This window comes from Leopardus geoffroyi, chromosome D2, assembly GCF_018350155.1.
Source record: "Leopardus geoffroyi isolate Oge1 chromosome D2, O.geoffroyi_Oge1_pat1.0, whole genome shotgun sequence".
Lineage (NCBI taxonomy): Eukaryota > Metazoa > Chordata > Mammalia > Carnivora > Felidae > Leopardus > Leopardus geoffroyi.
This window is the reverse complement of record NC_059334.1, coordinates 74,599,691-74,614,642: the sequence shown is the minus strand read 5'-3', so window position 1 is coordinate 74,614,642 and position 14,952 is coordinate 74,599,691.

The window sequence follows — 14,952 nt, the reverse complement described above, 5'->3', positions numbered from 1 at the left end:
GCGCCCTCTTTCTCCTGCCCTGGTCCCCCTCCTGCGGATTCAAGGCCAGGGTTTGGGACGAGAGGGCCGTCGGCGGCTTCTCTGCAGCCGGGGAGCTGAGGAGCTGGCAGGGCAACGCTGGGAGGCCCGGGCGCTCGGAGGCCACGGCCGAGACTCCGTGCACCCCGCACCCTGGCGCTGCTTTTGTGCGCGCCCCAGAGCAGCCCTGAAACCTGCAGCGCAGCGCCCGCGCCTGCGGACGGAAAAGTCGGAGCGCGGTGCCAGCTCCGGTCCCAGCCGGCCAGGCGCCCTGGTCCAGCCACCTCCGCCTCCCTAGCTCTGCCAGCCTGAGCCGACCTAGCGCGGGACGGAAGAGTGTACGGGGGCTGGGAGCTTCCGAAGAGGCCCGCCGAGAGGGGCTTCCCGTCCCCCCGCCCCATCCCGACGAGAACCCCTCCCGGAGCCTGGGCCCGGCGGCCTTTAATTACCAGCGGCGGCCAGGCTGCCCCCCCAGGGCAAGCGCGAGGGAGCCCCTCTAGCTGGGGCCCCGCAGCTGCACGTCGCCACCACACTCACATTTCGGGGCTCCTAGAGCCCGGGGGGTGGGCGCACCAGGCCCCGCTCCCCCTGTTTGCGTCCCCGCCGCGTCTGGGCGCGGGGACACGCGGCGCGCCCGGCTTCCCTCCCGGCCCCGCGGCCAGTCCCCGGCGGCTGGAGGAGAGGCCGAGTGGGGCCCGCAGGGACCTCCGCGTCGGGCCTCCGAGGCCTCCGCGCCGGGTCTGCCCGTCTCCCCCACCCCGGCGGGGACCCGGAGAGGCCCGACCGCAGCCGCCCTCCGCTTAGCCGGCCGCCCGCGGCTCGCCCGGAGCAGCGCAACAAAGGGTGGCATCGCGGCGGCGCGGGCAGGGACCTCATTGGTTCAATATTAGCTTTTCATTCCAGCCTATTGTGCCCATCTGAGATAATATTGACTCTGAGGTGAGAGCCCACAGACGACAGAGCTTGTCTAACACTCCGCCGCAGGGCGCTCGAAGGGAAGGGAAGGGAACCAGAAATGGAAAGTTAAAGAGACTGCAAATAAAGGCCGCTCGCGCGGCGGCGCGCCCCGGGGCGGCGGACGGCACCGGCACCCGCAGCCGGGCGCTCTCCGCGGCGTGCGCCCGGGCCTCCGACCCGGGAACCGGGGTTCGGGAGAGGGTCTCCGGGTCCGCAGCCCGCTCTGAGGAGAGGCGCTGCGCCTTCCTATCGAAAACAGCCCCCCGCTTAACACACACTCGCGTCTCCCAGACGATCGGTCTTGAGGTTCCGCTTCCAGGTAACTGGAGAGAAACTGGTGCCCATACACAGTTTCAGCTTGCCAGTGAGCCAACGTCGGCCTCAGAGATATTTCCCCCCTTTTAAAAGATGTACCTCTTTAGGGTAACTTCTCTGTCCGAGCGTTTCCCCTTTTTCTCCGGCACAAGCAAAGCAAACACTCGCGGCAATTATCATTAAGCTTGCTTGACTTGGAAGTGCGCGGTTAATATCAAATTTCTAACTGTGCGTTTTTGCTTTCCTTTGAATCGTCTCCTTGCGGCCCGTCCACGGGGTTCTTAGCTGCCTTTCTAACCGCAACTGTAAAGGGCCTGTGAAACGTCAAGTCTTGCATATAAAGATTCGTTTCAATTTCCAAATTGCCTCTAAATGCTTACATTGGAAAATGGCACTTGAAGTTGTCTTCCGTGTCTGAGACCGAACGCTTAGGTTTACGCTCCGGGGGCCAAGAGCCAAATGCTCAGGGCTTGCAGTGAACGCGGGAAAGGATGCCCCGGGGGTCTCGTTTAGGAAATTTGTGCCTCCCCCACCCCCCTCATTGGAGACTGACCTCTGTAAGAGATAATCTGTTAGCTCCATTACTCCAATAAGGAGCTAGCCGTTTGGAATCTTTATGTCCACCCCAGGACACGTGGGCGCGTGGCGAGGTGGGATGGCAAGGACTAGGGTAGTGCCACCAGTATCTGGGAACCGTCCTCTGCCTGTCTCCTTCTCAGGGTCCCTGTACTGAGCTGGGGCTCGGTGATACCCAGCCCGTTGAAATATTTCGGAGGAGGATACTCTTTTTCATATATGTGATCTATAATCTATTATGTATGGTCCGTTTGTATTATATATTATTTATATTATTTGTTATACATAATTATGTATTATATATTATACAATTTAACATATAACACGTATTGTATAGTTTCATCATATTACATGCTGTTTGACATATATTTAACACCTAGTTCCTATATTACATTATTATATCCTTAGTAATGGATACTATGTTTAATTAGTTATACATTATATATTGAATGCTGTATACAGTTTGGACATATGTGTACATATAGACATGTTTGTTATATGCGTGTGTGTGCAAAAGTATTTGGAAGAGCCTTTAGTCTCCCTAAAAGTATATATTTGATTGTTTAATGCAACGTTATAAAGTACTGACGGAAACCACTTTGACAACAGCTCTGTCGTTATGACAAATATCCTGGTGTCCAATTTTGGCTCCGGGGAAAGGCAAGGCGGGGTAAGTCTGACGTGAGGGACAACAGGTTCCCCCTCTGCAAAGTGGCATTGCAAATGCCCACTCCCTGGGGACAGAGGAGACAACGTTCTGGACCAGGCGACTTCCTCCCTTTTCACTTGCGCTGTGGTGGCTGTTCTGGTTTTTGAGAGGCTGTTTAGAGGCTCCAATGGCCCCTAAACTGATGTCATGAATTAAAAATGAATTTGGGGAGTGCAGCATATGCTCAGCCGAGGCGTCTGGGCGGGCAGCGGAGGCCTTTCCCGGGTTCTGGGCTCCAGACGCCAGACCCGCGGGCTCGGGCCTCCCGTCTCCGCAGGTCCCCGCTTCTACCCGCCGCTGGCCGCCGCCCTCCGGGCCTCGCGCTGGGAAAAGCTGTCCTGGGCTCCGACCGCCTGCGGATCCGGTGTTGCCGACTACAGTTCGCTTCTCCTCTCCGTTAAGAGCTAAAATTAGCGGGTAGTCGCCTGCTCGCGCCAGAAGGCAGGGGCGGTGCGGGGCCGGAAAAAAATAAAGTCGGGATCTCACGCGTCAGCACGTGTTCGCCCCTCTAAAAGGGAAGAGCCGCACAAGAGATCCAGTTCACAGAGGTGGGGGGGGGGGGGGGGGGGAGGAGAAGGAAAAGGGAAAGGAAATGATAATCCAAGTCAGGTATGGCCTAAGACAGCATCGGAAATGAGAAACGCCCAACGTTACAGCGTGGTGAACAGGCATGGCCACTTCCACTTGTGAGGCCTGGGAGTCCGCAAGAGGGGCTGGGGGGGGGGGGGAGCAAGGAAGACCGAGGGAAGGGGGCAGAGGTTCAGACACTGCCAGGATGCAGTGGGCTGTTTCTTAAAAATGACACCGTCCCTCCCCCCCCCCCCCCCCATGGCTACCTGGTGACCATCTGGTGGAACAGAACAGTGGAAGTTGGCAAAAACAAAAACAAAAAACCCACCTCACCAACAGACTTGGGATTTCCACTGCCAGCAGAACCCCGAGCTCTGCTAGACTGAGCCACCTCTGATCTGGGTCCAATCCCCAACCTTGGGGAAAGGTTTGTGCTGCGCAAGTCAGAAGGAGCTGCGGGATGCCGGTGGGGCTCCGGGGATGAGCTGGGGGCCAGGAAGTGGGAGGAAGTCTTCGTGTTGCCAAAAATAAAGCAGCCGACCCTCCCCTTCCCCAGTGGTTGCAGTCTCCGGGGCGGCTACATGGCTAGGTGTCTGAACGCGCATAGGATGCCAAGCCTTCCAGAGGAGAGGGGATCACAGTGCCCACCATTGGATGTGGATCTCCCCCAGATGGGCTTTGGCCCGTCTGGCACATCTGTAGTTTTTTCTCCATCCAGGTGATCCGTTCCGCCTCTGCCCAATGCGGTGGAAAACTTTCTTCTCATTGTGTAAGCATGAGCGTTCCAGATTTCTACCCCTTGCTTCGAGCCCCGCTGATTCTGATTTAAGGGGCAGTTGCCCCGGTGTGCTGGGAACTAGATAGGGTCTATTTCATTGCTCATTTGCTGCCAGGGAATCTTACACGAGAGGCGGGCCACTTCTATCACTGATGGCCCCTGTGTGGATACTGCGCTGAGCATCTATTACAAGGCTCTATCTTAACTAGTCCTCCCAGAAATCCACTGAAGTGTTCAATCTATTCCCAGCTTCCAGATGCAAAAACCGAGACTCTGAAATAAAAGGACTCTCCCAAGGTCTCTCTCTCTCTCTCTCTCTCACACACACACACACACACACACACACACACAGCTGGGAAATGGAGTCTGGAGTCTGGCCCAGGTCTGCCTGTCTCCAACTTGCCCTCCCTCCTCCGTCTCCTGTATCTATCAGGATGCTCCCCCTTTTTCCCAGCGAGGAAGCTGAGGAAGCCGCAGTGTGAGGAAAAAGCTAACACTGTGCTCTGAGTCTCCCCAAAAGTCAGCCACCACAGTGGACAGAGCCTAGATCCCACGTTCTCTCCAGAGCATTTATTCCAGGTCCGGAAGAGACAAGACAGCGCTGGTACATGGGTAGCATGAGTAGATTACAGACAGCCTGCTCACACCTTGCTTCTGCCGCCTTCCCACACACCCAGGGAGGTGGATACTGCTGTTATTCCCCAGTTAGAGAGGCAGAAATGGGCTCGACTGGGTTGAACAACGTGTTCACTGCCCAGCCAGTTCACGCAGAGCCCTGGCACTGGCCCGGGCCAGCCTGTTCCGAGCCTCCCAGCTCTGCGCACCACATATGGGACCATTTAACCAACAGAGTCAGGCCTTGCATTCTGTTGTGAAATTGCTAGGTTGTTTTCTCTTTAAGCGTTCCTGCAAATATTATTTTGGGATTCAAAACTTTCTCTTCATTTATGCCTCTCTTCTACTCATTCTCTCTCCACGTGTGCACCCATCTGTGTAACGGGGACGTCAGGGAAACAGAACAAGGAGCCGCCCCTCATCTGTGTTCAGATGCTATTCGGAGATCGTAGGGTGCAGAGTTGATCCACAGTTGTATAGTTTGCTCTGTAATTGTTTGCTTTATGCTCGTCCCTAAAACTCAAATGTGTCATCAAGAACTTAAAATTGAAAATGGGTGTATCTTTTTTCCATGATTTTAATGGAATTTTGAACCCTTGCTTTAGACAGTCTTTTCTATTTGCCAAGATCCAAGGGGAAGAGTCTGAGACAGAAGGAATCCTTTGGCCGAATGGTTCCATATCCAAAGCGTAATTGAGAATCCAGACAGGAAATGGCTCAAGGGGGTCTCTAACCTGGAGGTGATATACCAATTACCCAACCACCAGGAAGGGCCTTGCCAGGGAAAGGCATGAGCCCTCAGACAGCCAGGACTGCACCTCTACACCCATCTGAACCTCACTTCTTTACTCTTCCGCAAGAGCCCTGCCCTTCCATGCCATGAAAAAGCTTATTGTCTTTATTATCCCATTGTTATAAAATTATATGTATATTTTCATACTAGACCAGAATGTGTAAAGAAGAAAGTAACAATCACTTGAATTTCCCCTAGCCACAGGCCACCACTGTCAGACATTTGGGGACGTTAACTTTTGACACCTTGGAAAAGAAAAGAAATCGGATTATGTCTACCTGTGTTCATTATCGCTGTTCTAGTAAATAAAGAAAGGAAAGAAACGTGCTATGTAGTTCTGTTTATGTGACGTTCATAACAGGACATAGAAATCAGAACAGTGGTTGCCTCTGGCAGAGGGTTGGTTACAAAGGAGCCCAAGGGAACTTGGGAGGGTGCTAGAAATGTCCTCTACCGTGATTAGGGTAATGGTAACACATGTATACAGTTGCCAACACTCGTTGAACTTAAGACCTGTGGATTTTACTATAAGTTTTTATACCTCAATAAAGAAAAAGAACGTAAAGGAAGGATCTCGGGCAAATATAGCCAAAGACCAAGGCTGGGGTGGGGGTGGGGGGGGGCGGTGAAGAAAAAAATAAATAAATAAAGCAAGCGATGCTCAGCTGAGACAAACCACGCGTGGTACCCAGAGATTTACAGAGACGGAAACCAGGCTCGGCCCCATATACCAGCCTCTCCCAGCACCCCCTTTTTGCAAGTCTGCAGTTAAATCCGAGAACACTGGATCATTAAAAGGGTAGTGCGATCTTAAGATCCTGTTGGGATCCACCACCTACTAGACTCTTCTTTGATGCTGTTACTCCTCTATGTTTGTAGTCCGGCCCTGCATTTCCTGCTCGGGGCGGGGGTCCCTTGGAGCATACCAAGAATCTGTGCCTGAGTCAGGAAGGAGGCTCGAGGGCCTCCAGTTTTGACTAGGTTATGTTCCAAAAGTTTCTTTCTTAATCACTGTCTAGGACTCAGAATGTGGTCCCTCACGGTGACAATGTTAAAAATGGTCAAGGTTTCAAGTTTCTCCCCCGCTCCCCCCCCCCCCCACCAGCCACCGCCCCACCAAAATCTAGTAAATGCCTACTCGTAAGATAAAGAATTTTAGGCTTGGTAGGAATATAAGTGTGTTGAATTATACTGGTTATGTGCCATGAATAGCAAAATCCTTCCCCCCCCACCACCACCAAAAAAAGAAAAAATATATACCTGCTATCTGCCAGACACTGTGCTGGCATTGGGATTCAAAAATGAAAAATCTCATGATATCTTCCCTCAAGCAGCTCACCTATGTAGTGAAGAAAGACAATCTTGTATATAAATAAGTGTAGCAAGATCTTCTAGGTGTAGCAATAGAGGTTGTCATCATTAAAGAAAACAGAAAAGTAGAAGAGAATGCCAGTTGGCAGGGGAGAACACATTTTGAAGCAGGGTGAGTCGTTGGGGTAAGGAGTTAGAGGAAGCCCTGTAGAGAGACTCTAAGGTCCTGGGACACTTCAAAGGGCAGTGGTCCTAGATCTGATTCTACTTCAATATATATGTCCAGGGTGACTCAGTCGGTTGAGCGTCTGACCTCCGCTCAGGTCATGATCTCACGGTTCATGAGTTTGAGCCCCATGTCGGGCTCTGTGCTAACAGCTCAGACCCTGGAGCCTGCTTTGGATTCTGTGTCTCCCTCTCTCTCTGCTCCTCCCCAGCTCTCTCTCTGCCTGTCTGTCTCTCTCTCAAACATAAATAAAAACATTAAAAAAATTTTTTTTAAATGTGTGTCTCCCCTTTCCATGGTAGAGCATGAAAGATCGACTTCTCTGTCACGTTTGGGGTTGGTTGGTTTTGACTTTCAAATTATTTGAAGGGAGTAGAGGTAGGCAATACTTATAATTCCAAAGAGAAAAACGAGAATTTAGAAGGTATGTAAACCTAGGAGAAGGATTTTCAGAGGTGTATTTGACCTGGTAGTGAGGGAGGAAAAAGCATAACCCCCAACACCGGGGAAGAAAGAAAGGCTGTTCCCCATTCCATTCACTGGATGGTGAAGTTGGGTCACGATGGCTTGGTTGCCGTCTTGAAAGCAGAGTGGGTTAGTGGACTATCCCCTCAGAAGTACGGCACCACTGAAACTCACATATTTATAGTATTTTGGGATCATTTATTCACTCAAGCAATAGTGTGCATTTACCATTTAGAAGGAAATTTGCAACTGACCTGCAATTAACAAGGTTTAAAGCCTTAGCGGGTCATGATCCTTGCTCTTAAGGACTAGTTGGGGAACTAGATAACTATTATTGAATGTGTCCAGACATAAAATCCTCTATGTTTTCTCCTCCTGATGCCATTCTACCAGCAAGTTGGGGGTAATAACAATGCAGGATCCACTGACATCACACAATTGTTCTGAGGACAGATGTGATTAGGAAGTAAAAACGCCTTTGTGAAGTTCTGACATTAGGAAAGCATTAATTGTTAAAATGCCTTTCAATTGCTTGCTTGTCAATTTTTCATTCGACAAATATTTATGGTGCACCTCTGCTGAGCAAACACTGTTAGGGGCCCTGGGGACGCAGCAGTAAAGAAAACAGACAAACTCTCTGCCCTCATGGAGCTGACATTCCCCAGTAGGACAGTCTGCTGACATGAATTAAAAGATTCATCAGCCACATGACAGAGGCAGAAAGCTTAAGCCTGAAAATATATATTCACTGAATATATATATATATATATTCACTGTTTGGAATTTTGAAAAATTGGAAACAACCCTGTGTCCCTGAATGGGGGACTGGTAAAAAATTATGTTGTTTTCATTCTACAGAAAATCGTGTCACTGTTAAAAAGATGGGAGTAGCTGTCTATATGTAGTATTATGGGAAGATCTCCAAGACCTGCTAAAGGGAGATAAAGCAAGTTCCAGAACAATACATAATATGACCCCATTAATGTTTAAAAAAATTTTTTTTCAACGTTTATTTATTTTTGGGACAGAGAGAGACAGAGCATGAACAGGGGAGGGGCAGAGAGAGAGGGAGACACAGAATCGGAAACAGGCTCCAGGCCCTGAGCCATCAGCCCAGAGCCCGACGCGGGGCTCGAACTCACGGACCGCGAGATCGTGACCTGGCTGAAGTCGGACGCTTAACCGACTGCGCCACCCAGGCGCCCCTACCCCATTCATGTTTAAAATAAACACTTACTGGGGCACCTGGGTGGCTGAGCATCTGACTTCAGCTCAGGTCATGATCTCACGGTTCGGGTCCTGAGTTCCAGCCCCGCGTCAGGCTCTGTGCTGTGAGCGCAGAGCCTGCCTTGGATCCCCTGTCCTCCTCTCTCTCTGCCCCTCCCCTGCTCGCTCTATCTTAAAAATAAAATAAAATAATTTAAAAAAGTAAACACCTGTTTGTTTCGTTCACATGGTAGTATATAGTTAGTTATATGTATGTATTTAAATGAGCTCTTAGAGAAAAATTCTGGAAATAACACAAGGGACAAGTGTGTTATCTCAAAGGAGAGAAAGGGCACTGGTGGGGGAATGATGTGGGCGGGGGTACATTTTCTGACTACAATGTATACTTCTTGCTTCATTTCTGACAAGGAGACCGCACTGGTGTATCGCCTGTGTAATTAAACAAGGTGTATGCATGTGGGTACGATGGAGTAGTGGCAACATGATTATGGATGACAATTGTTGCTCTTTTAATCTCCTTTAATGTTGTTTTAATATGTCTATAGAGAGATATAGACACATAGATGAGACGATGCCAAAACATAAAAGGTGGAATTAAAACATGGTGCCCTGGCTCAGAAATGTTGCCTCTCCCCACCCCACCTGCAGTTTATAGTGAAACCTTTTTTTAAGAGCATCATGGGATGTTGGATAAAAATCCTTGATCTCCCAGTTCTGAGGCACATGTAATTATTTCACAGGTAAGTAGCCTCAAGGATCTTTTCGATAGATATGACTTCATTATGAGAGCATCGTGCCTCTCCCAGCAGTAATTGTGCTTTGGCTGGAGCCAATGTGGGGGTTCTGGTATGTGCTGGGTGGTTCCCAATCAGGTTCTCCTGGCTTCCAACCCCAATCAAGTGAGCTGGCCTTCGCTTTGGCTGATCTCTGAAAACCAGCTCATTCAGGCTGGCCAAATCTCTTCCATTGCCTCTCTCTCTTTCTCTCTCTCTCTCCCTCTGGGACCTTGGGCAAGTCTTCTGGGTCTCCAATGGAGGGCGATGGACTGCATAGCCTATAACAACACTTACAGTCCTAAGCTTCTCGTTTCTACTGTGGCAAGTTGTTGCAATAGACCACCCGTGTTCACAGGCACCTGCCATGCGCTGAGAACACGCAGAAGCAGAGGAGCGAGGTCTCTGGTTTTAAGGGGCTGCTCATGGCGGAGTCATATTTTCGGGGAAGTTGAATCCAGTGAAACAGCTAGAAAGGTGGACTCCAGAGAGCTGTTGGGAGAACTCTCCTGCCCTTCCCTCCAGCCTCTGGCTCTGAGCCTCTTGCATTAGGCTGGCCTCTGCTCCTCCAGCCCCTTTGTTCTGGAAGTAAGCTGGTTAGCACCCCTAGCCATGAGGGATTGCTTCAGGTCCCAGAGACCGACCCCTACTCATGTTACAGTAGGGAAAGAAGAGTCTCGGGGTGGGGACAGGGATAGCCGAGGTCAGGGTGAGATCCAACAGATTGGAGTGGGAACCCAGGCCTTCACGGCCCGATCTACTGACTCAGCAAACCTTTGTGGAGCATTTTGCTGTAGGCCACGCACTGTGCTAGATTGCCAGAGCACAGGTGGGAATCAGTGGCCCTTGGGGCTTCCAGATCAAGCTCTAGTGATTAGAAGCTTTTCCCGGGCAGGACGACACCCTCCACTGGAGAACCTTCAGATCTGTGCCTTTCTTCGGGGCTCCCGAGGCAAGCAGCCCAACCAGCCTTAGCCACCAAGGAGCAAAAGGCTGCCAGAGGAGACCCAGTTCATCCTAGACGCTGGGTCGGGGGCCAGGAGTCAGAAGTCCTCCTCGACTGTGCAGAAAGCTCCGCAGTGCTCTCGGTCGAGGCCGATCTCCAGCAAGGGAAACTTGCTTCCACGGGCTGGGGGCGGGTGGGTGCTTTCCCAGAAGAGAAGCAGCCGTGTGGCAGGAGCGGAGAATGAACAACAAGCTGACCCAACGTCTCATTGCCTCTCCACACCTTCCAGCTGTGTGACCAGGTCTGTGGCTCAGCCTCCTGAGTCTCAGTGGTCTCTTCTGGAAAATGGGATTAGTAACAGTCCCGCTGATTCTCTTCTCAGGAGGTGATTCCGTAGATCAAATGAGGTGATGGATGGAAAAGAATCATAAAACACTTTACAATACTAGCTGATGTCGTTAGACTCTTGGAGGCCATGCGTCTTCCTGCTTTACCCCCTCGACCTCTGCCACCCACTGGTCCTCCTAGAACCCACAGACGCCCTCACAGGATGTCCCTTAGGAGGCAAGAGGGCCAGCTGGCGCTGGCACTGGCTGGGCGGCCCCATGACTACTGCGGGTTGAGGCCTCACCCTGAAACCCATTAGACCAATGCTGTGTATGCCCGACAGGTGGCAGCAAGTGACGTTTTCAGGGCACCTCAGGGGCTCCCTGGGGGAGGGGGTTCTTCCTCAGCGGGAAGAAGGAACTCTGGGGGCAGAGGAGGCCTGGGCATCAGGAGACCCAACGCTCCAGGTCCTGGTGTGCTGTCAGCCTTGGGGTCACCTCGCCTCTCTGGGCACGAGTGTCAGATGGGTGTTGTTTTTTTATTTTAAAAGTGACATGATCCTAAAACATGTAAATATCACAGAAGAGGCAAGTCAGGGAAGGCGCCTCCCCCACTCCACAATACTCAAATAGTTATGTATGCTCCTTAAAATTTTTTTTTTAAGTTTATTTATTTTTGAGACAGAGAGAGACAGAGCATGAACGGGGGAGGGTCAGAGAGAGAGGGAGACACAGAATCAGAAACAGGCTCCAGGCTCTGAGCCATCAGCCCAGAGCCTGACGCGGGGCTCGAACTCACGGACCGCGAGATCGTGACCTGAGCTGAAGTCGGACGCTCAACCGACTGAGTCACCCAGGCGCCCATGTATGCTCCTTAAACAATACACACAAATATTGGGGTCGCAAAGATCCCTGGTCTCTCGGACCTTCTTACCATCACCGTGTTTGTAGGATGTCTCCTTCCTTCAACCAAGGGCAGAGACTTGTAGCATCTTATCAGGCCATTTTGTATCATTTCCATAGGATAAACTCCCTGTCATGGAATTACAGGATCGAAGATATTTCGGCACATCCTCAATACATTGAGTGTTACCTTCCTTTTTAAACGTTTGAAAGCGATGAGTGAGGATGTTATTTTCTCCTAATTTTAAGCTGCTCGTTAGTGAGGTTGAGTATCTTTTTTTGTACGTTTAGCAGCTATATGCATTTCTTCTGCTGTAAAAATCTCGCTTGTGCCTTCCGATTTTTCTATTGGAATGATGGTCTTTTTCTTATTTGTTTTTTTAATTTTTTAAAATGTTTATTCATTTTTGAGAGACACATAGAGACAGAGCGTGAATGGGGGAAGGGCAGAGAGAGAGGGAGACACAGAATCCGAAGCAGGATCCAGGCTCTGAGCTGTCAGCACAGAGCCTGACGCGGGGCTCGAACTCACCAACTGTGAGATTGTGACCTGAGCCTAAGTCAGACGCCTAATCGACTGAGCCACCCAGGCACCCTGGTCTTTTTCTTATTTAAAGCAGCACTTTATGTAGCAAAGCTCTTAATCCATTGCTTGTCCTACAAGTTATGTTATTTCCCTAGTTTGTCATGTGTTTATAGTGTTCATGTCCCATACCAAAGACTTAAATATGTGTGCAGGTAAAATTGTTAGTTTTTTCCTTAATCTGTTTTTAAGAAAGCCTTTTCTCATTCTCAAGATTATGGAATTGTTTTTTATCTAGTTTCTTTTACAGCTTTTATAAATTAAAAAAATGCATGCCTCTTTAATACATTTGGGGTTTTTTTTATGAATGTGGCATGAGGTGAAAACGCACTTTTTCCCCCTCCAAATGGATCACTGATTATTCCAACACCATTGAAGCACCAACCTTATTTCTCTACAAATAAGAAATACAATCTTTATCATGGAACATACATTTTATTCCATTAACCTATTTCATTCTATTCTACATTCTATTTTCTTTGTTTATCTATTTGATATTTCTACAACATTATCGTGCTTAATTCTTCTGACTTTAATAATATCTTTTCAAACCCAATAGGGCAAGCCCCATCTCATTTTTCTTCTTCTATAAAAATTGTTTATTCTCATGTATCTGGCCTCCTAGATAATATTTAGAATCAACTTGCCAATTGTCTTAATCAGAAATTTTACTGGGGTGCCTGACTGGCTCAGTTGGTAGAGCGTTCAACTCCTGATCTCGGGTTGTGAGTTCAAGCCCCAAGTTGGGCATAGAGCTTACTTTAACATAGATAAATAAAAATTTTTGAAAAAAGAAATTTTATTGAAGTTGCATAAAATGTATAAACTAAGTTGGGGGAAGAATTGAAATCTTAGCAATGTTTAGATATCCCAAGCAGACATACAATAATGTATTTTATTTAGACTTTCTTCAGTGTATTCAATATTTGCTTCCAAACAGGTCTTAGGTATCTCTTGCATGAATTAGTTGGTGTCTTTTCAGGTTTATGGGTGATTTACGCTTTGTTTTGTTTTTGCTATAGTGAAAGGAATAATTTTCATTTTATATTTTCAACTTGCTATTTCTATTGTATAAGAAAACTAGTTTGTGTCTGGGAATCCTTGCAAACTCTCTTATTGTTTCTATTAAACAATCAGTTGAGTCTCTTGGATTTTCCATTTAATAACTGCTCTGCTTATTACCAAAGAAAATCATGTCTATTGTAGAACATGAAAACACACAAAAAGAAAGAGACAAATAATACCTGTAAAATCTACTATTTAAAAAAAATTTTAAACATTTATTTTTGAGAGAAAGAGAGAGAGAGACAGACAGACAATGAGTGGGGCGGGGGGGGGGCGGTAAAGAGAGAGGGAGACATAGAATTTGAAGCAGGCTCCAGGCTCTGAGCTGTCAGCACAGAGCCCGACATGGGGCTTGAACCCATGAACTGTGAGATTATGACCTGAGCTGAAGTCAGATGCTCAACTGACTGAGCCACCCAGGTGCCCTTGTAAAATTTACTCTTTAGAAAAAGTTATTCTTAACATTTTGATGAATGTTCCACCCCCCAAAGAAAGATTTATTATATATACATATTGTATATATTGTATACATTTATACATATATATACTTAAAATAGTATCACAATATATATGACATTGTACATATATCTCCTGAGGTATACAATGTACAGGTCTAAGAATTAAATAGATGCATGTATACAGAGTTGTTGAAATAGCATCATACTATGCATACTGTTTTCTAACCCACTTTTCCTATTTCATTAACTATTACAAACCTTTTCCTACAGTGTTATTATTCTACATCATCATTTCAATAGCTGCATTAAATGTGGGGAAAAAGCAACCCCCAAAGGCAGACAGTTAGCTAGTCAATTTCTTAATATTATATATCTATAGTGCACATCTTATTACTTAAAGCTCTGTGAATATTCATTATTATTCTTTAGGAGAACTTTCTAGAAGTGGCATTCTGGGTTCAAAGACATGCAGAAATAAAAAAAAAAAAAAAAAACCATGCAGAAATCTAAGGCTTTGGTGACAAGTTGACAAATTGCCCTCCAGAAAGCTTATGCCAATTTATTCTCCGACCTCTACTTTTCAATACATATTTCTTCTTCAGATCCCACTTTCTTCAGTAAACATCATACCATAGGCTTTTCTTAAGTCTTAAACTCACTGGCAACGTCATTTTAACAGTAACAGAGTGTTTTTTCCTGCCACTAGCCCTCTGTCGGAGCCCCACAGCTCTGTTTCTGGGATAAATCCAAGAGTTCCCAACTTCCAGGCCAAGTGGCTTCGTTTGATAACGGGAAACCCCAGCTTTGGGCTCCAGTTTCCAGGGCCGTTTTATTTTATTTATTATTATTTTTTTAATGTTTGTTTATTTTTGAGAGAGACAGACAGACAGAGCGTGAGCAGGGGAGGGGCGGAGAGAGAGGCAGACACAGAATCCAAAGCAGGCTCCGGGCTCCGACCTGTCAGCACAGAGCCTGACGCGGGGCTCGAACTCACCAACTGCGAGATCATGACCCGAGCCGAAGTCGGACGCTCAACCGCCTAAGTCACCCAGGCGCTCCCCTGGGCTTCAGTTTCCAAAGGAGAAATAAAATGGTTAACTCAGCCTCGATTTCGTTTGCTTTCTGCTGCAGGAAGGTGGCCAGGGGGCTCCACGAAATGTTAATCATTCTGAGAGATCACTAGCTATAAGTAGCAGAAGACCCATTTGTGCTTTCAAGAAAAATGCCCCATTCCCTGTCATTTTTTATCAGTGAAAACGGTGTCATGTTTCTCCCCATCAGGTGTTCCCTTGGCAAGAACCTCCTAATTCAGAAACCCTTTCAGCAAGGGGGTAAGTT